Raw genomic sequence first — 26,212 nt, 5'->3', positions numbered from 1 at the left:
TCCAAGGACCTTAGTTGGAAAGAGGAAGCACAGTTTGGATGAAAGAGGGAGATGAATAAAGCTGCTGAGATCATGGAAGGCTTTGGGGTAAGGGTGTAAATGGAGCTGGAAGAGAAGGTGGGAAGAACTTAAAAAGTCAAGAAGAAAAAAAAAAAAAAGTCAAGAAGGAGGAAGAAAGGAACTTTTGGTAAGTAGGTGTGGATCTCTAGGGGCCGGCGACGTCATCTGATGCCCCTCTCCTGTCATCCTGCCCCACTAGTCTTCTTTCAGCTGTTAGAACAGACAGACCTGTCTAGTTCAAGGTTTTTTCTGGCCTTGTGTTCCTGAATGCAGCTGCCAACACCCCTCCTCTTTTTCTAAGGCTGGTTCTTTCTTTTCCATGAGCTCTTAACCAAAATATGGGTTTTTCACCAACGTCTTCGCTGACCCCTTGATCTTAGGAAGGTTCCTCACATTCTTTCATGTATCCACCTTTTTCCTTTGAAGCTTGTGTTAGTTTCCTATTGCTACGCCCAGCAATTACCACAAGCTTAGTGATTAAACAACACAAACGTGTCTTCTTATAGTTCTGGAGGTCAGAATTCCCAAAAGCAAGGTGTTGTGCTCCTTCTGGGGATTCCAGGGAAGAATCTATGTTCTTCACTTTTCTAGTTTCTAGAGGCCACTTGCCTTCCTTGGCCTGTGGCCACTTGAATCATCAAAGCCAGCAGGAGAGCATCCTCTAATCTCTGTTTATGTGTCCATCATCACATCACCTTTTCTGAGTCTAACCCTCCTGCCTCCCTCTTATAAAGACCCTAGTGATGACATTGGGCTCCCCCAGATAATCTAGGATAACCTCCCTATCAGGAGAGGCTTAACTAATCACAACTGCAAAGTCCTTTTTGCCATGGAAGGTAACACTGGGGTGTTAACCTCACAGGTTCTAAGGATTAGGACATAGACATCTTTGAGGGCCTTTATTCAGCCTACAACAGTGCTCTTATCACAAATCATAATCGTGTTTTTGTAAACTTTTTCATTGTCTATCAGATCAGATCAGTCGCTCAGGCGTGTCTGACTCTTTGTGACCCCATGAATCACAGCACGCCAGGCCTCCCGTCCATCACCAACTCCCAGAGTTCACTCAGACTCACGTCCATCGAGTCAGTGATGCCATCCAGCCATCTCATCCTCTGTCGTCCCCTTCTCCTCTTGCCCCCAATCCCTCCCAGCATCAGAGTCTTTTCCAATGAGTCAACTCCTCGAATGAGGCAGCCAAAGTACTGGAGTTTCAGCTTTAGCATCATTCCTTCCAAAGAAATCCCAGGGCTGATCTCCTTCAGAATGGACTGGTTGGATCTCCTTGCAGTCCAGGGGACTCTCAAGAGTCTTCTCCAACACCACAGTTCAAAAGCATCAATTCTTCGGCGCTCAGCCTTCTTCACAGTCCAACTCTCACATCCATACATGACCACAGGAAAAACCATAGCCTTGACTAGATGGACCTTTGTGGGCAAGGTAATGTCTCTGCTTTTGAATATGCTATCTAGGTTGGTCATAACTTTCCTTCCAAGGAGTAAGCGTCTTTTAATTTCATGGCTGCAGTCACCATCTGTAGTGATTTTGGAGCCCAGAAAAATAAAGTCTGACACTGTTTCCACTGTTTCCCCATCTATGATTTCCCATGAAGTGATGGGACCGGATGCCATGATCTTCGTTTTCTGAATGTTGAGCTTTAAGCCAACTTTTTCACTCTCCACTTTCACTTTCATCAAGAGGCTTTTGAGTTCCTCTTCACTTTCTGCCATAAGGGTGGTGTCATCTGCATATCTGAGGTTATTGATGTTTCTCCTGGCAATCTTGACTCCAGCTTGTGCTTCCTCCAGTCCAGTGTTTCTCATGATGTACTCTGCATATAAGTTAAATAAGCAGGGTGACAATATACAGCCTTGATGTACTCCTTTTCCTATTTGGAACCAGTCTGTTGTTCCATGTCTAGTTCTAACTGTTGCTTCCTGACCTGCATACAAATTCCTCAAGAGGCAGATCAGGAGTTCTGGTATTCCCATCTCTTTCAGAATTTTCCACAGTTTATTGTGGTCCACACAGTCAAAGGCTTTGGCATAGTCAATAAAGCAGAAATAGATGCTTTTCTGGAACTCTCTTGCTTTTTCCATGATCCAGTGGATGTTGGCAATTTGATCTCTGGTTCCTCTGCCTTTTCTAAAACCAGCTTGAACATCAGGAAGTTCACGGTTCACATATTGCTGAAGCCTGGCTTGGAGAATTTTGAGCATTACTTTGCTAGCATGTGAGATGAGTGCAATTGTGTGGTAGTTTGAGCATTCTTTGGCATTGCCTTTCTTTGGGATTGGAATGAAAACTGACCTTTTACAATCCTGTGGCCACTGCTGAGTTTTCCAGATTTGCTGGCATATTGAGTGCAGCACTTTCACAGCATCATCTTCCAGGATTTGGAATAGCTCAACTGGAATTCCATCACCTCCACTAGCTTTGTTCGTAGTGATGCTTTCTAAGGCCCACTTGACTTTACATTCCAGGATGTCTGGCTCTAGGTCAGTGATCACACCATCGTGATTATCTGGGTCGTGAAGATCTTTTTTGTACAGTTCTTCTGTGTATTCTTGCCACCTCTTCTTAATATCTTCTGCTTCTGTTAGGTCCATACCATTTCTGTCCTTTATCGAGCCCATCTTTGCATGAAATGTTCCTTTGGTATCTCTGATTTTCTTGAAGAGATCTCTAGTCTTTCCCATTCTGTTGTTTTCCTCTATTTCTTTGCACTGATCGCTGAGGAAGGCTTTCTTATCTCTTCTTGCTATTCTTTGGAACTCTGCATTCAGATGCTTATATCTTTCCTTTTCTCCTTTGCTTTTTGCTTCTCTTCTTTTCACAGCTATTTGTAAGGCCTCCCCAGACAGCCATTTTGCTTTTTTGCATTTCTTTTCCATGGGAATGGTCTTGATCCCTGTCTCTTGTACAATGTCACGAACCTCAGTCCATAGTTCATTAGGCACTCTATCTATCAGATCTAGGCCCTTAAATCTATTTCTCACTTCCACTGTATAATCATAAGGGATTTGATTTAGGTCATACCTGAATGGTCTAGTGGTTTTCCCTACTTTCTTCAATTTCAGTCTGAATTTGGCAATAAGGAGTTCATGGTCTGAGCCACAGTCAGCTCCCGGTCTTGTTTTTGCTGACTGTATAGAGCTTCTCCATCTTTGGCTGCAAAGAATATAATCGATCTGATTTTGGTGTTGACCATCACCCATGTCTATATTCAGCAGACTGTAGGGTCCATGAATGAAAGGACTATGACTGTATTATGATGCCAGGTGCATAGCAAAGGGTCAATAAAATTTTAATAAATGAGTAACAAAGAAGAAAGCAGTAGGATCTATGAAGATTGAGGACACAGCCAAGGAAGGTGGACATGGCTAATCTGTCTATGGCAGATTTTACTAAAAAGTGGTTGGAAGCAAGGCAACCTTAATCAAGATGCTTTTCTTGCTCTGCTCTACAGAGCCTGGAAAAGTATAGGCTCTATCAAGCCTATAAAAGTACTCTAACTGGTCCCCACCTGACCAATCCTCATGGCCATGAAAGTAAGATGATGTGACTGTCAGAACCATCAGGACTAGCAGGTTGGAATTGAGGAGGGCATTTTCAAAAAATGGTGGTGAGGGTGCTGCTGCCAGATGAATGGCCAGGACTTTGGGGACAGACAGTAGAACCAATTCTTGCCCAACAGGTTTTCAGTACTTAGTACTCATAAAAGTCATCAAACAAATCATCTTTAATCTTTTAACCCTCTTTCCCGTCCTTCTGGGTGTATCTATCATCTCTTTCTGTCCTTGCTCCGTCCTCTATCTTGCCAGTTTTTTCTTCTCTCCTCCAAAGTACATGCTGACGTATAAAACCAAACTACTTATTTAAATGTGTTATACTTGCCAAATACAGCTTTGTATTCCTAGCTCTTATTTTTAAAGCAAATGAGTTTGAACATCTACACTTAAGGATGCAGTGAAGAGAGCCCTTGGCTAGAAGCTTGGGAGTCTTGAAATTAGGAAGTAATCCTCCAATCAGCTATGTGAGGTGGACAAGTCACCTGGCTAAACTTGGCTTTAAATTTCTTTCCGATCTAAACCTCTGAGATTGTAAGCATCTCTAAAATTCTGTTACACAAAGGTTAAAAGTAACTCAAATGAAAGGAAGGATGTTCATAATCAGGAAGGTGGGTTCCCTATAATCTTGGAGATGTTGTTTTGTTTTTAGGAATCATCGCCCCTCGATACTGATAGTGATAATAGTGCTAGCTTACGTTTATTGAGTGATTACCACGTCCTAGACACTGACTCTCCTAAGTAGTTCACATACATCATCTCACTTAATTCCTATTTGGGAATAACTAAACCACAGTCGACCAGAAGCCCGATCCCTGAATTAAAATTTTGTGACAACTGTCCCTACCCATGAGAATGGATCCTTAAATCAGGAAGAAGAAATATAGCTGTTTATCTACCTGCCTTAAATGCTATGTTTGCAGTTACCTCATTTAAACCACACAACAACCTACAGGATAAGCGTTAATGTATTTCTCTCCCCTTGGCTGACAATCAGGAACTTTTTTTTATTGGGGCATAGTTGCTTTACAATGTTGTACTATTTTCTGCTGCACAGCAAAGTGAATCCGCCATACATATACATACATTCCCTCTGTTTTGGATTTCCAAAAATGGCCACAAATTATCAGTTGCTCTTCTCAACAAGACATGAGAACTCTTCCCTTTCCCTTGAGTCTGAGCTCAGTTCAGTTCAGTTCAGTCGCTCAGTTGTGTCCAACTCTTTGCAACCCCATGGACTACAGCACGCCAGGCCTCCCTGTCCATCACCAACTCCTGGAGTTTACTCAAACTCATGTCCATTGAGTCAGTGATGCCATCCAACCCTCTCATCCTCTGTTGACCCCTTCTTCTCCCACCTTCAATCTTTCCCAGCATCAGGGTCTTTTCCAATGAGTCAACTCTTCGCATCAGGTGGCGAAAATATTTGAGTTTCAGCTTCAAAATCAGTCCTCCCAATGAACATTCAGGACTGATTTCCTTTAGGATGGACTGGTTGGATCTCCTTGCAGTCTAAGGGACTCTCAAGAGTCTTCTCCAACACCATAGTTCAAAGGCATCAAGTGAGTCTGAGCTCTCCCCATGACTTATGCTAACCAATCAAAGGTGACTAAAGTTACACGGGGCCAGTTTTAGGCTGAGCCTTGTCCTGGCAGTTTCTCCCTTCACAGCCTGGGGACCCAGCTGCCCTGCTGCAAGGAAGTCCAAGTTACCATGCTGCAGAGAAACCCCAGAGGATGAGACATAGAGACATGGAGAAGCCCTGGAGGATGAGACACCACAGAGAGAGAAAAGGGGAGAGAGAGAGAGAGAACTGAGCCATGCAGAAGGGTATTCCTGCCAATAATCTAAATCTGCCAGTCAGTTAATCTCCTACCTGTATGCAGCCACGTGGAACACCCCCAAAGGAGGCCAGACCGAAGGAGAACTTCTAGTCAGTCCTCAAACTCATGAAGAAATAAAATAATCATAGCTGTTTTAAGGCACTTGCTTTGGGGTGGTTTGTTACACAGAATTAGTATGTGAAACAGAGACAGTGAACTCTTTCTTACCTCCTCTCCATTACACAGGAGCTTTGACCCAGTGAGAGCAATAAATGTCAGGGTTACTTAATACAATTTAAGGCATATAATATGCAAGGGAAGCTGGTCTCCCATAGAGTACAAGAGTGTTTAGCCAGGAGTCAAATGGCACTGACTTTGTGTCTTACTGGCGCATGTAAAGGAGACAGACCGCAACGAAGATGAATGGATAGGTTAGACCACGAAAGCAGACTGACACCATCAGTCTGGCTGCTGCAGTCAGAATCCCAAAGTGAGAAGACATGGTTGGCTTGTCTCAGTAACCAGTTACCTGCATCCTTCTTTTTTTCCCTAAGGAGACTAAGTTGGCTTTGGGGCTTCCCTGGTAGTCAGCTGGTAAAGAATCCGCCTACAATGTGGAAGACTTGGGTTCAATCCCTGGGCTGGGAATATCCCCTGGAGGAGGGCATGGCAACGCACTCCAGTATTCTTGCCTGGAGAATCCCCATGAACAGAGGTGTCTGCTGGGCTACAGTCCATGGGGTCTCAAAGAGTTGGACATGACTGAGCGACTCAGCACAGCATAAGGTGGCTTTTATTCCCACCATTCATTTGTTTATCTATTGATTTTGTATTTATTTGTTTGGCTGTGCCAGGCCTAAGTTGTGGCACACCGGGTCTTCTTTGCAGCTCGCAGGTTCTTTAGTCAATGACATGTGGCATCTTAGCTGTGGCTCAAGAACTCTTACCTGCAGCTTGCTGGATCTAGTTCCCTGACTAGGGATGGAACCTGGGCTGCCTGCATTGGGAGCGCTGTGTCTTAGCCACTGGACCACAGGCAAGTACCCATCTGTATTTTCCCCTTTCCATAAAGACCTCAGGGATCCAGCATCCTCGGTCCCACGTGACTCTGAGTGATGACAGGGACCCCTCAGTCACCCACAAATAGAGCTTTAGGGTCCTCGTGGGCACTTCCATCTTTGGGAAACATACTCAATGCCTCAAGCCCCTGGATTTAGACCTTTCCGTCTGCTCTGACTTGTATTCTCTGTGTGAGTTTTCCTCACTTCTATATTTTTGCAGCCTGTTCTGATCCCATCCATCTGACTTTCAGGTTTAACAAGACCATTCCGGTCTCTGGCTCAGGCTTGCTAAGAGGATGGGCTTTTGTCAAGCCCACAGCTCTCCATGTTCCTGCATAGCGCAGTTATCCCACAGCATCCTCCAAGGACCTACTAAGTACAACGAAGATAAAAGAAGAAGTAGACTTGACTGGCGTCCTACCACCAGGAGCTGCCAAATAGAAAAATTCCAGTTTTCCATCTCTAAAAGACTCTTTGTGATCCTATGGACTGTAGCCTGCCAGGCTCCTCTGTCCCTGGCATTTCTCCTAAGCAAGAATACTAGGGTGAATCGCTATTTCCTCTTCCAGGGGATCTTCCTAACCCAGAAATCGAACTCACATCTCCTGCACTGGTGGCAGACTCTTTGCCGCTGAGCCACCTGGGAAGCCCAAAGACTTGGGCTCTGCTTAATTAATACTTTGGTAAACTGAAAGTTATACCCATACAAGGACATCCAATTTGCAGTGAATCAGAAAACCATAAAATACACCTGACACTAAAATTATTCTGCACAGAAGTCAATCATTCTTTGAGAATTCATGAGCCCCTTCAGGTTCTTGCAGAGCGTCTGGAATATCATTATGAATATCAGTTATCATTCTGCTTGCAAAGCAGAGAAATGCCAATTAAGCAGAGATTTCCTATTGACAGAAAGCCAGCCAAACCAGCTCTCACTTGGTGGAGAAAGACAGACATTGGCAAAATAGAGAAAATGAGCAGAAATTAGAATAGGGGAGAAAGCTTACATATTTCACCAATGCAGACTTTGAACGGTTCAGTACCCAATCCTGGGACAGAGTTGGGTGAAAAGTGGCTGGTGCTTCCAGTAACGTGTCCACCAGACTCTTCTTCTCGTTTAAGAGCTGGGATCAGACAGGGGGAGGATTCCCTTACTTTCTTCTTTTGAAACAAAAGCTACACATTATTAAGATGAAATCTTTCTGCCCTCCTAAAAGGGGAGCTGGGGAAGGTAATTACTGAACACAGATTTATGCTTTGATGTTAGCAATGCATAAGCCACTCCAACAAGGGGGTTTACAGGTCACAATGCAACCAGAGTCCTCATAACTGAGTGGTTAACAACACCCAGCTGAGTTCTGGAAATAATGTTTCAGACAAATGGCCAAAAACCAGGGTGAGCAATTAGTCTTCCCGCAGAATTATTTCAGGCCTCTAATTTGTTGAGAAAGGAATTACTGGCTTAAGACTTCGCAAGGCTGCAGTAATTAAAACCAACAAATTATAAGTACATTTATCGGGATAAAAGATATTCATCACCTGGAGGGTGTGACGGCCACAGCCCACGTGCTCAATGTTCATAGTCCCTCTTATCAGGCACCTATTTGCTCTGTGCTGTGGAAACAGTGTGCTTAGAAAGGAAGGATTTCACTCGCAACACCCCTCACTTGGGTCCTGTGTCTTTCCCAGCCCTGAATGACAGCTGCATAGAAGAAGGGAGAGGGAAGGAGAGAAGGAGGTTCTATCCATTTTAATGCTTGCAACTGCATGAAATGAAGTTTCAGCAGGGTGAAGCTCTGTGGCCAGCATAAGAGATGAGAAGAAATACCTAAGTGTGGTTATAAACGAGAAAGGTCAAAGAATTATTTTTCTTCTTCATCTTTATGCAATTTATGGGGAAAGTGGCATATCATTACTCAAAAAGATAGAAATGAGACCATTTACCGTTCCTTTGACTTTGCTGGCTGAGCCACACTTTGCATTTCAGAGCAGTTCCTCATGGCAGGGGTTAGGGCATTTATGCTGCCAGGCTTCCCCAAAGGTGGGAATAAAAATGATGAAGTTCGGGCCCCCTGTCTGCGTTCCTAGTTAATGATTCACCTGTTACTTAATGACAGCTGCAGCATCATCGGCTAACTCAACTGGCTCACTTGCTCATCCATCATCTCAATCACTAAGAAAATATTAAAGAGACTTTCTACTTAATGTGTCTTTTAGGCTGACCCAGGGTTTTGAAAAGCTTCTTCTTAGGTTTAAACTTTGGCATTGGTTCCCTGACTCACAGCAGAGTGTTCTGGGGCCTGATCTCCTAAGAACTGGGAGCAGAACCTGAGGTCCAGCACTATGATGGTCAACACTGTGCCTACTCAGTCCTGGGCTAGCTGGTGATTCTTAATCCTGGGCTGCAGTGAAGATGTCCAGTTCCTCCACCCGCGCTCTCCTGCCCTGTGACTGTGGCCCCTCCCCACATGGGCTACACACAGGTGCCCGCCCATGCATGGACACCTTCAGTTGCTTGTTTGGTGTTATGGGCTGAACATCCTCCCAAAATGTCTATGTTGAAGTCACAGTGTCTTAGAATGGGACTGCATTTGGAGATAGGGTCTTGGAGGTAAAATGAGGTCGTTAGGGCAGGCCCTACTCCAATATCGGAGAAGGCAATGGCACCCCACTCCAGTACTCTTGCCTGGAAAATCCCATGGATGGAGGAGCTTGGTAGGCTGCAGTCCATGGGGTTGCTAAGAGTTGGACATGACTGAGCGACTTCACTTTCACCTTTCCCTTTCCTGCATTGGAGAAGGAAATGGCAACCCACTCCAGTGTTCTTGCCTGGAGAATCCCAGGGACAGAGGAGCCTGGTGGGCTGCCATCTGTGGAGTCGCACAGAGTCGGACATGACTGAAGCGACTTAGCAGCAGCAGCAGCAGCTACTCCAATATGACTGGTGTCCTTATAAGAAGAGGAGATTAGGACACAGGCTCACACAAGAAAGGCCATGTGAAGGTACCAACCGCCTGCGAACCAAAAAGTACAAAATGCTCAAAAATGCTCATCTTTATTTTTTTAGCTTTTTATTGTATATGGGAGTATAGCCAATTAACAATGCTGTGACAGTTCCAAATGGACAGCAAAGGGACTCAGCCATACATCTCCATGTGTCCATTCTCCCCCAAACTCCCCTCCAATCCAGGCTGCCACATAACATTGAGCAGAGTTCCACGTGCTCTACAGTAGAACCTTGCTGGTTTTCCGTTTTAAATACAGTAGTATGTACATGGCTACCCCGAACTCCCTAACTATACCTTCCCTCCACCCTTCCCTCCTGGCAACCATGAGTTCATTCTCTAAGTCTGAAAGACACATTATTCTTGGTGACACACAGAAACCCAAAGGACACACAAGGTGAGTTTAGTTCTAGCTTCTTCTGCCCAAGAACTGATTGAACTTGCCTCATTTAGTTGCTCTAACAATCGTGCTACCGACAGGGCACAGCATCTCAGATGTGTTAACATTTCTAATCAGGAAAGGTCTATAAAGTATATTGGTCTCATTACTATGGATTACATGTGCCTTTTCAAGCAAATATCCAGTAACCTTCCTTGAGATTGTGGAAAGAAGACTTAAATATCACTTTGGAATCCTCATCTGAGAATGACAAGTAAATAACCATTATCAGCCAAAATCCAGAGAAAATACTATCTAGATAAGATTCCAGGGCTCGGGAGCTGACTCAAAAAGAAGTGCTTCTGCATTGAACCATTTAATAAGAAAACATTTGCTGAAGATTTATAATGAGTTACATTAAAATACTATGAAACATTTATAGAGGAAAATACAGCTTCCAAAACTCATTCATATATTTATCTCATTTTACCCTTTCATTAATACATTCACAGTGGACACATGTATATGTATGGCTGAGTCCCTCCACGGGCCACCTGAAACTATCACAACATTGCTAATTGGCTACAGCCCAATACAAAATAAAAGGTTTAAAATAAATAAAATGGATAACTACATAATGGCCACCTGATGCAAACAGCCAGTTCATTGGAAAAGATCCTGATGCTGGGAAAGATTGAAGGCAGAAGGAGAAGAGGGCAACAGAGGATGCCATTGAATCAATGGATTCAATGGATATGAACTTGGGCAAATCCCAGGAGATGGTGAAGGACAGGAAAGCCTGGCAGGCTGCAGTCCATGGGGTATCAAAGAGGTGAACACAGCTTGGTGACTGAACAACAGCAGCCACGACAAACTCCAGCACAAGAGGTCCCTAATTAGGGTTTCTAGAGGAGAGCTCCTGCTTTGGCCTCCCCAGTGATCCTTTTTCTGATTGCAGAACCTCTCTTTCCTGTGGGAAACCCATGTGGTAGTTGGACGGGACCAGCACGAGCACCTTCAGCTGCAGGGAAGGCATATAAGCAAGGGCGTAGCTGCCCAGGAAGAGCCTCCCAGTCCCCTGGCCACAGGGATGGGTTCTGGAATGGGCAGGTGACCACAGTAAAGCCAATTCAATCCCCTCCATGAGACTTGATACATGGATTCTAAGAGAGAAGGATGGCCTTTGTTTTGCTGGATCTGGGAGCTAAAATTATAATACGGGCTTGGAGCAGCTCTGAGAGAAAAACTTTGTGAGAAAGAAACCAAGGAGAATTCAAGCATGGCCAAGAGGAGGTGAGCTCAGCCTTGGGGGCCCCCTGGTCCAGCTGCCTGGGGATCTGGATCTACTCTTGGACTTCTCAGTTAGGCGAGCCAATAAATCCTCAGCTTGGCTAACAGCAGCTAATGTTGGTTTCTGTCACTTTCAACCAAGCGTCCTAACTAATTCAGGTTGTTGCTGGGGTAGGCTGGAAATGAGAACAGACCTGGCAGCCAGGGCACCAAGGCAGACCCTCTTCCATCTGGAACAGAGAAGGCATGGTGGTAAACCAAGGCAGACTCAGCATCCCAGCTGTATCTTGGCCAACTCCATAGCACATGTCACCACAGCAAGCAAGAGCAGAAGAGGAGGAACTGGGCAGAGTCCAGATGTCATTTGAAAAAACTATCTACTAGGAGCCAAATTAAAAGTACATTGGGTTTCTTTTATTGTGTTTTTCCCATGAAACACATCTGACTGTATTCCAACTTTTTTTCCACATTCAGTTCAGTTCAGTGGCTCAGTCATGTCTGACTCTTTTCAACCTTATGGCCTGTAGCCCACCAAGCTCCTCTGTCCTTGGAACTTTTCAGGCAAGAATACTGGAGTGGGTTGCCATTTCCTTCTCCAGGGAATCTTCCTGACCCAGGGGTTGAACCCCTGTCTCCTGCATCTCCTGCATTGCAGACAGATTCTTTACAGCTTGAGCCATCTGGGAAGCCCCTTACAATTGTATGACTGTATCAGATCAACACACCATAAACATACAGTGTTATGGGTCAATTATATCTCAATAAAGCTGGAAAAAGGACGAGAGGAAGGAAGGGAGGGTGGGTGGAAATTTTGTGATAGAAAAGAGAGATTTTGCATGCTGAAAAATAAAGGAGATTGGGGCTGGAACCAAATAGAGTAAGGAGGAGCCAAAGGAAAGAGGCACTGGGTCAAAACCCAAAGCCTGTGCCCTTGTTCATAGGTATCTGCCTTAGAAAGTCCGAACAGGCAGACATGGAGAGAAACTGTGAGGAGGGACACTACCCAAATGCCTAAAACGAAGCTAAGCCCAAGACTTGACTGGCCCCTTACACCAGGGATACTCACCAGGTTACCGTTCATGGTCACGGGTTCATGAATGGATGGGGGCATTGCCTAGCCGGTATCCAGGAGGTTACCCACTGCCCAGGTCAACTGTGAGACGAGGCCAAGCATTGCCCGGACCTCAGATCTGCAGAGCTACGTCATCTGACTGCTGTGAAGACTCTCCCCACAATGCCTCAGCCAAGGAAACCCCTTGACACCTCTGAGGGGAGAAATATCACAGAAATGAGTTTCTGAACCTGTATCTTCAGATCATGCTGGGTACCCTAAGGTCTCCAGAGCAGTGAGACAGTGAACTAATAATCATCACATGAGTATTGTGTGGAAAAACCCTAGCAGGACTCCCAAAGGGCAATCAGGAATCCACAGGGGGTCTGCACAGTGATTTCAATCTGTCATGATTTTAAGCAGTCGACTGCAAAATTTTGGTGTTGAAAACCCATTCGGTAAAAATTTTGAACATTCACTCTCCAGTTATACATATATATATATATATTTACTTATTTATAGATTAGGTACATGTACCACTGTTCTAATAATATGTATATTATAAAACACACACCAAAAAGGGTATTTTTTAAAGATACAATAAAGAAGCAGAGAATGTTTCTGCTAACTATCTTGCTAAGTATATTATTGGCCAACATACAGTTAAGGTTTGACATTAGCAATGGTGATATAAATCCATATTTTAAATAATCTTGATTTCAATTTTGGGAGCCTGTCTCTCGTTGGGTGACTATACTGTAACTATTTTTACCTCATATTGTGTTAGACAAAGAATTTGTCGTAAAAGTAGAAGCGGTAATGCCACCGTCTGCCCAGGCTCTGGTTGCTGGTTGCATTATTCATGTCGCCTTAAGCCCAGAGTTTCATTTTAGAACTGTTCAAGCCTCTCAGCTATTTTGTGCATGTTAAGTGAGATATAACCAAGAAAAGCCATCTTAAATTCACTCAACCAAGCAAGTGAGCAGAAAAATACACTGGAAGCGAGCGAAGGTGTGCAGTGCGCATTGTCAGCACCAGCGCCTGGGGGAGCCTCCACTCAACCTCAGGATCCGTGAGTCCTGGAAGGCACGTGGCTGCACCCTACAATCCAAGCGAGGTCAGGATGCTGTGTGGTTACAGAGATAAATGCCAGTAAATCTGATTTGCTTTGTAGATTATAAAGAAATAGAAGTTCTACTATTCGTCCATGGGCCCAGAGGGTCATTTGCCAGAGCCCCACCCACTATCATGTGAACCCAGATGATGGCGGTGGCTTGATGAGATGGTTGGATAGCATCATTGACTCAGTGTACATGAGTCTAAGCAAACCCTGGGAGATTAGTGAAGGACAGGGAAGTCTGGCATGCTGCAGTCCATGGGGTCTCAAAGAGTGGGACACGACTTAGTGACTGAATAACAACAGCAACATGTCCCCACTCAGGGCCCCTCTTCCTTCTCACCCACTCTTCAGCTAAAGAAACAGCGCCATCACCAAATCCCTCCATCATACCTATCAGATAAGATTCAGGCTCCGTAGCACAGCACAGAACCCTTTGTGCCAGACTGCCATACCTTTCCAGCTTTATCCCTTCCTCTTTCTCCCGTTAAAAACTCTATGCCCCACACTAGCAGCCACCCTCTAACAAATCAAATTCTTTCAGGGCTTCGCAATTGCTCTTTTCTCTGCCTGGAATGTCTCCCTTTAACTTTACCTTCTACAAATCTCCAATTCATCCTTCCAAGTTGTATGCTACCCACTCTAGAACCCATTGAACAGCCTCCATCACACAAGATACAATTGTTTATTCTTTTCCCAGTAAATTATTTAAGCATTCATCTTTCTCTTGGGACCTTCTCACTTCCCTTAAATTTTTTCTTAACAAATCAAAGGAGCTACTTCACCTCAGGAGGGTCCTCTGTCAAAATCCTACAGAGAGAAGTGGAGTCCTGTCCCTACAACTGCCACTTCTTGCAGGCTGTATTTTGGAAACACTGAGCGCTTGTTCACTCCATACGCATCTCACAATCACTTATCCCCTGAGCACAATCCCATGGACACATTTCCCTTCTGCTCTGCCGCCTTCGTTAGTCCAAGTCCCTTCAGAGACCCTGCACTTGGACTCCCGAGTCCCTTCTTCAGGTCCAAACCTTCACATCCATCCATGGCCCCTAAATGTCAAATCCTTCAAATGTAGGGGGTCCTGAAAAGCTTCCAGCATCAGTAACACCCTGGGCCAAACCAGGACCCCATTAAAAAACACCTGGCCCTCTGGGTCTAAGCCTAATCACAAAGGTAGACTATTCTTTTCTTCAAAGTAATCGTATTTTAGAGGGGGTCTGTTACCCATTCTCGTATCTATCACTGGTTTCTGTCTACCCCTAAGCAAGCTGATCATTGCCTCCTTGACCATCAACTCGACATACCAAGGGGTGAGGCAGCTTCTAAGCCACTCAAAAAAAAAAAAAGTGTCTTGCTACACTTTTACTTGAGAACACATATGAAACAAAGCAAAGCTGCCAATATCTGCCTTTACTTCTACCTGTATTGAGAACAGCAGGCAGTTTATCTGACTGAAGAAAAAGGAAAGAGGCTACCAATCCCCAGCTCACATGAGTAGTCTTCCCTGACAAAAACTCAACATGCAGTCACCAGGCATCACGTACGTCATCTCCCACGTGGCCACTGCTCTTGCTTCATATATCCTGTTACACACTGAACTGTGCCCCCAAAACTCAAGTACTGGAGTCTTAATCCCAATACTTCAGAATGTGACCATATATGGAGACAGTCCTTACAGAGACAATAAGGTTCAATGAGGTCATGAGGGTGGGCCCCAATCCAATATGACTAGTGCCTTTACAAGAGAAGAAATTTGGACAGAGACCCCGAGGGAAGACAATGTGAAGGAGGAGATAGCTGTCTATCTACACGCTGAGGAAAAAGACCTCAGAAAAAAATGTCACTGCCAACACCTTGATGTCTGATTTCTAGCCTCCAGACCATGAGGAAAAAATTCTGCTGTTCAAACAGCCAGTCTATGGCAACCCTAGCAAACTAATATGGATCAATATCTCTATTAGGGAGTGAACACCTTGTTACTGGGCCTTATTACCTTTGTAATTTACAGCGCCTTGCACAGTCCCTGGCCTGTTCTAAGTGCTCCTAGCATGTTTATCGATGAGAGGAGGGAAGGATAGGGAGGAAGGGCTGGGAAGGTGGGATGATGGGGGCCTGAGCCCTGGAAACGGCCACTTTATTGTCTGTCTTCTGAGTCTGTCAAGCTGTGGTCTTCTCATGCCAAAAGGAATCACTTGTCAATTTATCATTTTCCCTCTTCTTTGGCTTCCAACCCTGATTATATAAATCATGGGTATGCCGGGACATGTGGAGGGCTTACTATGGGCAGAGGCTTGTGGTTAGAACAATAACAGACTCCAGCTGTGCAGTCCAATAGGAATACAATGTGTGCCACATACAAATTCTAAATTGTCTAATAGCCACATTAAAAATAAACTTAAAAAGAATACATAAAATCAATTTCAATAATACATTTTTGTTTAACCCAGTAAGTCCAAAAACACTGTCATCTCAACATGTACTCAATATTATTAAATATTAATGAGATATTTTACATTCTTTTTTTGTTCTGTCTTCAAAATGTTGTATGTATTTTACATTCCCAGCAAATTCTGTGCTGTGATCCTGACTAATCACATTTTAAGCTCCTGCTACCCAAAAGTGGCTAGCAGCTACTGTATTGAACAGCAGTAGAAATTTGATGGTTAATGACAAAGACTTTGGAGTCAGATGGACATGGATTTGCACGTTCATCCATCACTGATTAAATGAACCTTTCTGCACCTCAGTTTCAGTTCAGTTCAGTTCAGTCGCTTAGTCGTGTCCAACTCTTTGCAACCCCATGAACCACAGCACACCAGGCCTCCCTGTCCATCACCAACTCCCGGAGTCCACCCAAACCCATGTCCGTTGAGTCAGTGATGCATCCAACCATCTTATCCTCTGTCATCCCCTTCTTCACAATCTTTCCCAGCATCAGGGTCTTTTCCAATGAGTCAGTTCTTCACATGAGGTGGCCAAAATATTGGAGTTTCAGCTTCAGCATCAGTCCTTCCAATGAACACCCAGGACTGATCTCCTTTAGGATGGACTAGTTGGATCTCCTTGCAATCCAAGGGACTCTCAAGAGTCTTCTTCAACACCACAGTTCAAAAGCATCAATTCTTCAGTGCTCAGCTTTCTTCACAGTCCAACTCTCACATCCGTACATGACCACTGGAAAAACCATAGCCTTGACTAGATGGACCTTTGTTGGCAAAGTAATGTTTCTGCTTTTGAATATGCTGTCAAGGTTGGTCATAACTTTCCTTCCAAGGAGTAAGTGTCTTTTAATTTCATCTGCAATCTCCATCTGCAGTAATTTTGGAGCCCAGAAAGTTAAAGTCAGCCACTGTTTCCACTGTTTCTGCACCTCTCAAATGGGAGCTGATACCTCTTATGGCTAAAGTGAGCATCTAATGTAGTAATCCCAGTAAAGCCCTCAGCACAGTGTCTGACACAGCAACACTATGGTTCCTGTGTGCCAGGCTCCTTGCTATGTAATCTACATGGTTATTACACAGTACACTGCCGTGGTCATTATTCTTAATAATAATTAGGTGCTAAGGTGACAAGAACTTATTTCTCCACCAGATGTCAGATGCATAATCTATCTCCTGCTCGGTTTTTCAACCTATAAAATGGAAATAACAAATGAATCCACCACTAAAAATAAAAATGACCTCCCTATTTAAGTAGCTGCTGCTGCTACTAAGTCGCTTCAGTCGTTTCTGACTCTCTGCAACCCCATAGACGGCAGCCCACCAGCCTCCCCCGTCCCTGGGATTCTCCAGGCAAGAACGCTGGAGTGGGTTGCCATTTCCTTCTCCAACACATGAAAGTGAAAGTGAAGTCGCTCAGTCGTGTCCACCCCTCAGCGACCCCATGGACTGCAGCCTTCCAGGCTCCTCCATCCATGGGATTTTCCAGGCAAGAGTACTGGAGTGGGGTGCCATTGCCTTCTCCGATTTAAGTAGCATGACACCTCAAAATATTCATGTTAGTTTAGTAGTCTTCAGCGTACAACGCTCGAGTACAGCAATAAGACAAAAGTTCTAGCCTTCTCTTCTTTGCATGTACTTTCTCCTTCGTTCACTTCAGTACGCCCCTAGGCAGAGAAATGGCTCTAGTCACTCAAATCCCTGAGCTGATCTGAGTCCTGTGGTGCTCATTTTTTTTGAGAGAGAGAACTTCTCTGAAATCCATTCAGCCACTACTTCTAAATTATGAGTGCATAAAAAGAGATACACCATTTTTGTGAGGTCTCATAACTCACCCTCACATAACACAGGTGATAAATGCAAGAAGGCGGCTCCCTTTAAAATATGTGTAATAGATATATTACTGTATCTACTGTATATTTTCATTTTCCCAGGCAATGAGCTCTCCTTCGCCTATGACAATAAATTACATAACCTCAGTAATAAAATAACAGCAAACAACAGTACACAAATAAATCATCATAATGATATTTTCTGCTTCATAACTATTTTCAAGTTTAGATCTCAAAGCCCTTTATAAACACAAATTAATTAGCTATAGCACAATATGAGATTCGTTTTTTCCATTTCATATAGTGGTACTTGATAAATAAAAATTGAATATATTAAAACTGTATAACATGATGGTTTAATATATGCATATGTTGTGAAATGATTACCATGATCAAGTTAATTAACACATCCATCATCTCACATAGTTATGATTTGAGGGAGGGGTGAGAACACAAGATCTACTCTATTTCAAGTATATAATATGTTATTATCAGTTACAGTCATCGTGCTTTATATTACATCTCCAGAATTTTTTCAATCCATGTAACTAAACTTTTGTATCCTTTAATAAACACCTCCCATTTCCCCCACCCCCTTAGCCCCAGCAACCACCATTCTACTTTCTGCTTTTATGGGTTTGACTATTTTAGATTCTACACATAAGCTACTTCATACAATATTTGTCTGACTGACTTAACTTAGCGCAATGCCCTCCAGGTTCATCCATGGTTGCAGAATGGGCAGGATTTCCTTCTTTTTTAAGACTGAATAATATTTCTCTGTGTGTGTGTGTGTGATTTTTTTTAATCTGTTAATCTGCTGATGGATACTTATATTGTTTCCATATCTTGGCCATTATGCCCTAAAGGTAAAACAAGTCTGTTGTAAATATTGTTGTATCTTATCTTCCTATCCATTCTTGTCTTTTGATTAGTGAATTTAATCCATTTACATTTAAAGTAATTATTGACAGATAAGGACTTACTCTTCCCATTTTGTGAATTGATTTCTCACTGTTTGGTAGTTTTTTTTTTTTTTTTTCTTCCTTCCTCTTTTGCTGTCTTCCTTTGTGATTTGACTTTTTGTAGTGATATCCTCTGATTCATCTGTCTTTACATTTTGCATATCTTTTAGAGACTTTTTCCCTATGATGACAAGATTCACATAAAACATTTTATAGCAGTCAATTTTAAGCTAATAGCAACTTAACTTCAATTGCCTACATAAATTCTACACTTTTCCTACTCCCTGCCTAATTTTCTGTTACCAGTGCCACAATTTACATCATCTTATTTGGTGTATCCGTTAACTATTATGGTAACTACACCTGTTTTTAATATTTGTCTTTTAACTTTTATACCTGAGTTAAAAGTAATTTCTGTACCACCACTATAGTATTAGATTTTCCTGAATTTGACCATACACTTATTTTTACCAGAGTTTTATACTTTCATATGTTTTCGTGTTACTAACTAATGTCCTTTTATTTCAACTTGAAAAATTCCCTTTAGCATTTCTTATAAGGCAGGTCTAGCGGTGATAAATGCCTTAAACTTCTAGAAAGTCTGCCTCTCCTTCATTTGTGGACAGCTACCATGGTCTCCATGGCCTGCTCTGTAGAAGACTGCCACGTTTGCTCTGCGGAAAACTCCAGAAGCCTTTGCCACCTCATCAGCTCTAGCGCTGCCATGGATTCCCTGCAGCTTTCACTATGCAGGAACCCAGTGGTTGCCATTGCAATCACTAGCAGCCTGCCCCGTGAAAGACCCCCGTAGCTCGTTGCAGCCACTGATGACCCCCACGGCTTTCACCACTGAGGGTGCCACAGTCTTCTCCTTTGTGAACTAAGGCTTCCTGAACCACCCTCATCCCACCCCCTGGAAGCCACCCTAGCCAGCGCCATTGCAGTGCCCCAGGCCTGAGATCCAGCAGCTGTTTTTCAGGTGTCCACAACCAGCCCTGACCCCTGCTGCCACACAAATGCTCACTTCTAGCCTCTACAACCATGTACATGTCTGCAAAGAGCCAGACCCAGGACCCACTGCTGGCCACCACCACTGCACACACATACCTCCAGCCCCAGCCCTTCTGCCTCCTGCTCTGGCCATGCCTATCCAGACACACTTGCCACCGGACCTAAAAGTACTGGTAAGGACAGCCATCACAGCCACCAGGAACACACCATAGCTTTTGCTGTAAGAGCCACATGGGGCCTTCTTCAAACGGAACCCAAAACACAAACAGCAGCACAAAAGCATGTGAAAGTATAAATCTCACCAGTAAAGGTAAATATATAGTGAAATACAGAATAATATAGTGGTGCTACACAAATTAGCTATAACCCCATTAGAAAAGTTAAAAGACAAAAGTTTTAAGAATAATTATAACAAGAAAACTTTGGCAACAGTCTCGACATAAAAAAAGTAAATTTTGACTTCAAGAACACAAAGTGTGAGGGGAATAAAATTGGAGAAGCTTTATATACATTTGAATTTGAGTTGTTATTAAACTAAAATAGATGTTCATAAATACAAGATGTATATGAGCCTCATGGTAGCCACACACATACACACACAAAAACCCTAGTAGATACACAAAATAGAAAGGAACAAAATAAATTACTATTTTTTAAAAAATAGCAAGTAAAAAAAGAAGACAGGAAGAAAAGAAGAAAGGAAAAACATGAAGTGCAAAACTGGAAATAATTAACATAGAATAGTAAGTTCTTAACTATGCATAAGTATTATAAATATCAAGGAATTAAACTCGGTAATCAAAAACTTGGTTAAAATGACACAGAGTCATTTTACTTGAATGGATTAAAAAAAAAATAACAACAAGATCTAGAATATGCAGTCTATAAGAGACTCAATTCAAGTATCAAGACACACATAGGCTCAAAGCAAATATGTAAAAAAAGATATTCCATGCAAGTGTAACCAAAGGAGAGCAGGGAAAGCTCTACTTATAACAAGAAAAAGAAAACTTGAAGTCAAAAACTGTCACTAGAAAAAAAAAAAAGGCATTGTATAATAATTAAAAGTTCGGTTCAACAGGAAAATATAACAATTATCAATATATTTGCACCCAACCTCAGAGCACCTAAAAAATTAACACATACAAACAACCTGTTAGAACTAATAAATTCAGTGAAGTTTCAAGATCAAATTAAACATATGCAAATCAATGACATCACACTAACAACAAACTGTCCAAAAGAGAAATTAAGAAAACAATATCACCTTAGCAGAAAACAGAATAAAATACTCAGGAGCTAACTTAACCAAAGATGTCAAGGACTTGCACTGAAAATTATAAAACATTGATGAAGGAAATTTTAAAATACACAAATAAATCGAAAGACATTCCATGTTCATGGATTAGAAGAACTAATATTACTTAAAGACCCATTCAAATCAATCTCTATCAAAATTTCCCAAATATTTTACATTAGTAGAAAAAAATTCCTAAAATTCATATGGAATCACAGAAGACCCCAAATTGCCAAATCAATTATGAGCAAGAAGAATGAAGTTGAAGGCATCACACTGTCTGGCTCAAACTATCTTACAAAGCTATGGTCATCCAAACAGTATGATACTAGCATAAAAACAGACATGCAGACCAGTGAAACAGAATGGAAAACCCAAAAATAAACCCATGCATTTACCATCAACTAATCTTTGACAAACTCCGGGAGTTGGTGATGGACAGGGAGTCCTGGCATGCTGTGATTCATGGGGTCGCAAAGAGTCAGACACGACTGAGCGACTGGACTGAACTGAACTGAACTGAATCTTTGACAGGGGTGCCAAGAGCACACAGTTGAAAAAAGATAGTCTCTTCAACAAATGGTGATGGGAAAACTGAAAATCTACATGCAACAGAATTAAAATGGATCCTTATCTCACACCATATACAAAATTAACTCAAAACGGATTAAAGACTTAGAAGTAAAACTCAAAACTATGAAACTCCTAGAATAAAACATAAGAGAAAACCTCCTTGACGTTGGCCTTGGCAATAATTTTTTTGGATATGACAACACCAATAGCACAGGCAACAAAAGCAAAAATAGGAAAGTGAGACTGGATTCAACTAAAGGCTTCTGCACAGCAAAGGAAAAAGCTGACAAAAAAAAAATAAGAAAAAGAAAAAGCTGACAAAATGAGAAGGCAACCGACAAAATAGAAGAAAGTGTTTGCAAGTAATATATCTAATGAAGTGTTAATATCCAAAATACATAGAAATCCATATAATTCAATTCCAAAAATATAAACAACCTAATTTTCTTAAATGGGCAGAGGACCTTAACAGGCACTTCTCAAAAGAATAAATTCAAATGCTAACAGATGTCTGAAAAAATACTCAGCATTTCTGATCAATAGAAAAATGTTAACAAAACCACAACAAGATGTCCTCTCACACATGTTAGGATGATTATTATCAAAAGGAGAAAAGATAATAAGTGCTGATGAGGATGTTAAGAAATGAGAATCCTTGTGTGTTACTGATGTGAATGTGTATTAGCACAGCCATTATGGAAAACAGTATGGTGCTTCCTCAAAAAAGTTAAAAATAGAACCTTCCTATGATTCAGCAGTCCCACTTCTGGCTATATAACCAAAGGACTATCCCAAAGCGGTATCTGCAAGCCTACATTCATTTCCATCATGATTCACAATAGCGAAGATATGGAAACAATTTAAATGCCCTTCAAAATATTCTTCAACAGATGAATAAAGAAAATGTTATATATAGAGAGAATATTATTCAACCTTTAAAAAAGAAGGAAACTCTGTCAATCTGCAACAATATGAATGAATCTAGAGGATATTATGCTAAACAAAATAAGCCAGACCAAGAAAACCAAATACTCTACCATCTCATTTACATGTGGAATCTAAAGTAGTCAAAGTCACTGAAGTAGAGAGTAGAAGGGTGATTGTCAGGGGCTGGGGTTAGGGAGAAATGGGTGTTCTTCAAAGGGTACAAAGTTTCAGTTATAGAAAATGCATAGGCCCAGAGATTCAGTGTACAGCATGGTGATAATAGTTAACAATACTGTATTATTTACTTGAAATTTGCTAAGACAGATCTTAAGTCTTCTCAAAGTGCATATGCAAATGTACAAAAATTGTAACTATGTGAAGGTGATAGATATGTTAGTTAGCTTGATTGTGATGATCTGTTCACAATTTATACATATATCAAAACATCGGGTTGTATAGTTTAAATGTATCCAGTATTTATATGTCAAAGATATCTCAGTAAAGGCATTTAAAAAAGAATTGTTACAAGTTAATAATAAAAAGACAACTCAATTTTTTAAAGGACAAAGGATTTTAACAGACATTTCTCCAAAGATATATAAGTGAGTAATAAGCCCATGAAAAGATGCACAACATCATAAAGCATCAGAAGATATAATGCAAAACTGCAATGAGGGGTTTCCCTGGTGGCTCAGTGGTAATGAATCCGCCTGCCAATGCAGGAGACATGGGTTCCATCCCTGGTCCAAGAAGATCCCACAAGCCACAGAGCACCCAAGCCTCAGCACCACAACAATTGAGCCTGTGCTCTAGAGCCCGGGAGCTACCACTACTGAAGCCCGTGAGCCCTAAAGCCCGTGCTCTGCTACAAGAGACGCCACTGCAAAGACAAGCCTGTGCACCTGTGCAACCAGAGAGAAGCCCCAGCTCTCCAAAACCAGAGAAAAGCCCAGGTGCAGCAACAAAGACCCACACAGGCAAAAGATAAATAAATAAAAGTCAAGCTTTAAAAGAGAACCTGCAATGAGATACCACGTCACTCGAACAAGTATGGCTAAAATCAAAAACTGTTAGATAATGATAGGTGTTCAGCAAGGATGTGGAGAAATCGGAATCCTCATACACTGTGAGTGGGAATGTAAGACGGTGCAGCCACTTTGGAAAACAGTCTGGCAATGCTTCCAAACATTACACATAGTGTTACCATATGACCCAGCAACTCTACTCCTACGTATGTGCCCAAGAAAATAAAGTGTACACACAAAAATCTGTATGTGAGTATTCAGAGCAGCATCTTCCATCACGGCCAAAAAAAAAAAAAAAAATCCAAACATCTATCAACCAATGAGCATATAAACAAAAAGTGGTAAATCCATACCATGAATATTACCCAGGAATAAAAAGGAACGATGTACTATTTAATTCTACAACATGAATGACCATTGAACACTAAGTTAAAGAAGCCAGTCCCAAAAGACCACGTGATGTATGATTCCATTTATATGAAAAGTCCAGAACAGGAAAATCTACAGAGACAGAAAAAAGATTAGTGGTTGCCTAGGATTGGGGGGAGGGGTGCGAGGAAGGGAATGAGACATGATTTTTAATAGAAATGCTTCTTTTTGGCATGACGAAGATATTCTAAAATTGATTGTGAACATACTAAAAATCATTGATTAAATTAGTGAATTGTATGGTATGTGAATTATATCTTAATAAATCTGTTACTTTTTTTTAAAGATGAGGTTAAATGCAATGAGCTTTATCCCAAAAGAGAAACAGACCATTAGTGGAAAAATTAGTAAAATCTGGATAAACTATAGTTTCATTAATAGTAAGAATATTGGTTTCTTAGTTTTAACAAGTGTATCACCATAAAATAAGTTGGTAACAATAGGAGAAACTGTGAAAGGGGTATATAAGAACTCTTTACGAATTTTCTATAAATCTAAAATTATCCAAAATTTAAAATTACTTTTAAAATGGTAAGCAAAACCCATACACTGTGATAACTTCATTATAATAGCATTCAAATAACACAAATAAACATGGCAAACTATAATATATCATTTGGGGACACAAATACATAACAAGATATGAAAATATTCATGGGCATGATAAACACTCAATTCAGGATAGGGATTATCTCTGGGCTGGAAGAGAGCAGAACAGAAACTGGAAGACATCAGAATATCTTCTTTTTTTAATTAAAGTAATCTAAAGCAAATATGATAAAACATTAAGATAAGTTAAACTAATGATGTGGTCTGTATCCAGCATCTGTTGTATCGTTCTTTGTTTTGATACACTCGCAATATTTTCTTTCAGGTAGTATGAATGGAGCAACAGTTGAAGACACCTGATGTATTAAGTAGTAACATTTGTAGAGTAGAAAGGTATGATAAAGGATCCTATATGATTAGTATTTGGGTAAGTAATAAAGTACCTCACTGCTGAAAATAGCTACTTATTCAGCAGCAGAGCACACAAATGTGTCCTAAAAGACCGCTTGGTTTTGTGGTTAGGACACTCACCGCCCTGAATCATATATACTATGACCTTGGGCAAGCCATCTAACATTCTTCTGTCTCAGGTTTCTGCTTGGTCACATGGAGATAATAATAGTGTCCCTCACACTATATTGGAAGGGTTAAATAACATGATCCTGTAAGCATTCAGCAATAGCAGAAGATATTTTTGGTATTTTTGGCCACATATTGAAATATATTTGGCCACATATTGAGGGTGGGGTCCTACTGGCATCTAATGAGCAGAGACCAGAGATGCTATTGAACATCCTAAAATGCACAGGACAGCCTCCCAGAACACAGAATTATCGTGCCCCAGATGTCAATAGTGACGAGCGGAGAAACCCTAATGGAGAAGCCGCTACTGCAGGGCCTGGTGCATGGCCCCCACCCTCTGCGTTACCTGGCGTGTGATCACCACGACCGCTGTTGTAATGTAGCACCAGAAGAGACCCTGACACATGGATACCTGCACATATCTTCTTTCGCCTTTATTTTAATAGGTGTTCAGTTGGCCCAGACACGATCTGTCCTGCAGCTGGGAGGACTACCTTTGCTGAGCGTGCTTTAGAATATGAGGTGTTATCTTTTTTACCTTTGCGAACAGCCCCAAGCTGCTCTTCCCTTCCCCTCCACTGTCATTTTTTATTTTCACTTTGTAGCTGCATTAATTAACCCTGGAAAGGATTTGGGGCGCCCACTGGTAGAAAGGACGTTTGCCTTCAAAGATAAAGCTATATCATTATCTAGCCTCTGCTGCACACACGGAACGTAGCCTTTGGAAAGAGCTGCTCTCGGCAATCAGTTGCAAATTATCCATTGTTAACCTTGGGTTGCCTTTTCAAAGAAAACATCTTGAGAGGCAAGAAAAGCAGAGACAAAACAAGCAGGAGTCAGATAAGTTTTGGATCCACTAGCAGGACCCAAATTTCAGCGGCCGAGTTAGTGCACAATAGGTCAATCAACAACCACACTGAACTAGGATGGAAGTGTGTGTGGGTCCTGAATCAATTTGCTCCATTTTCTATAAAGAGATGCCTTTCCCATAAAACAACAGCAAATGTTACAGGCAAAGTTGCCACCTTCTCAAAAAAAAAGAGCATTTTGGACAATAAATAAAAATGAAGACCTTTATAACCTTTACAGAATATTTCCATCTCTCATTCTCAGCTTTCTTTGCTCACAAACCACAGCAAAGAGGAGCCTACAGGGCTGGTATCTCTGAATTTTGATTAGATAATTTTCCACGGAGATAGAGAGAAGTAGTCACATATCCTGCGTTT

This window comes from Bos grunniens, chromosome 24 (assembly GCF_055505025.1).
Source record: "Bos grunniens cultivar Pamir isolate PY7600 chromosome 24, Bosgru_T2T1.0, whole genome shotgun sequence".
Classification (NCBI taxonomy): domain Eukaryota; kingdom Metazoa; phylum Chordata; class Mammalia; order Artiodactyla; family Bovidae; genus Bos; species Bos grunniens.
This window is presented reverse-complemented; position numbering follows the sequence as displayed.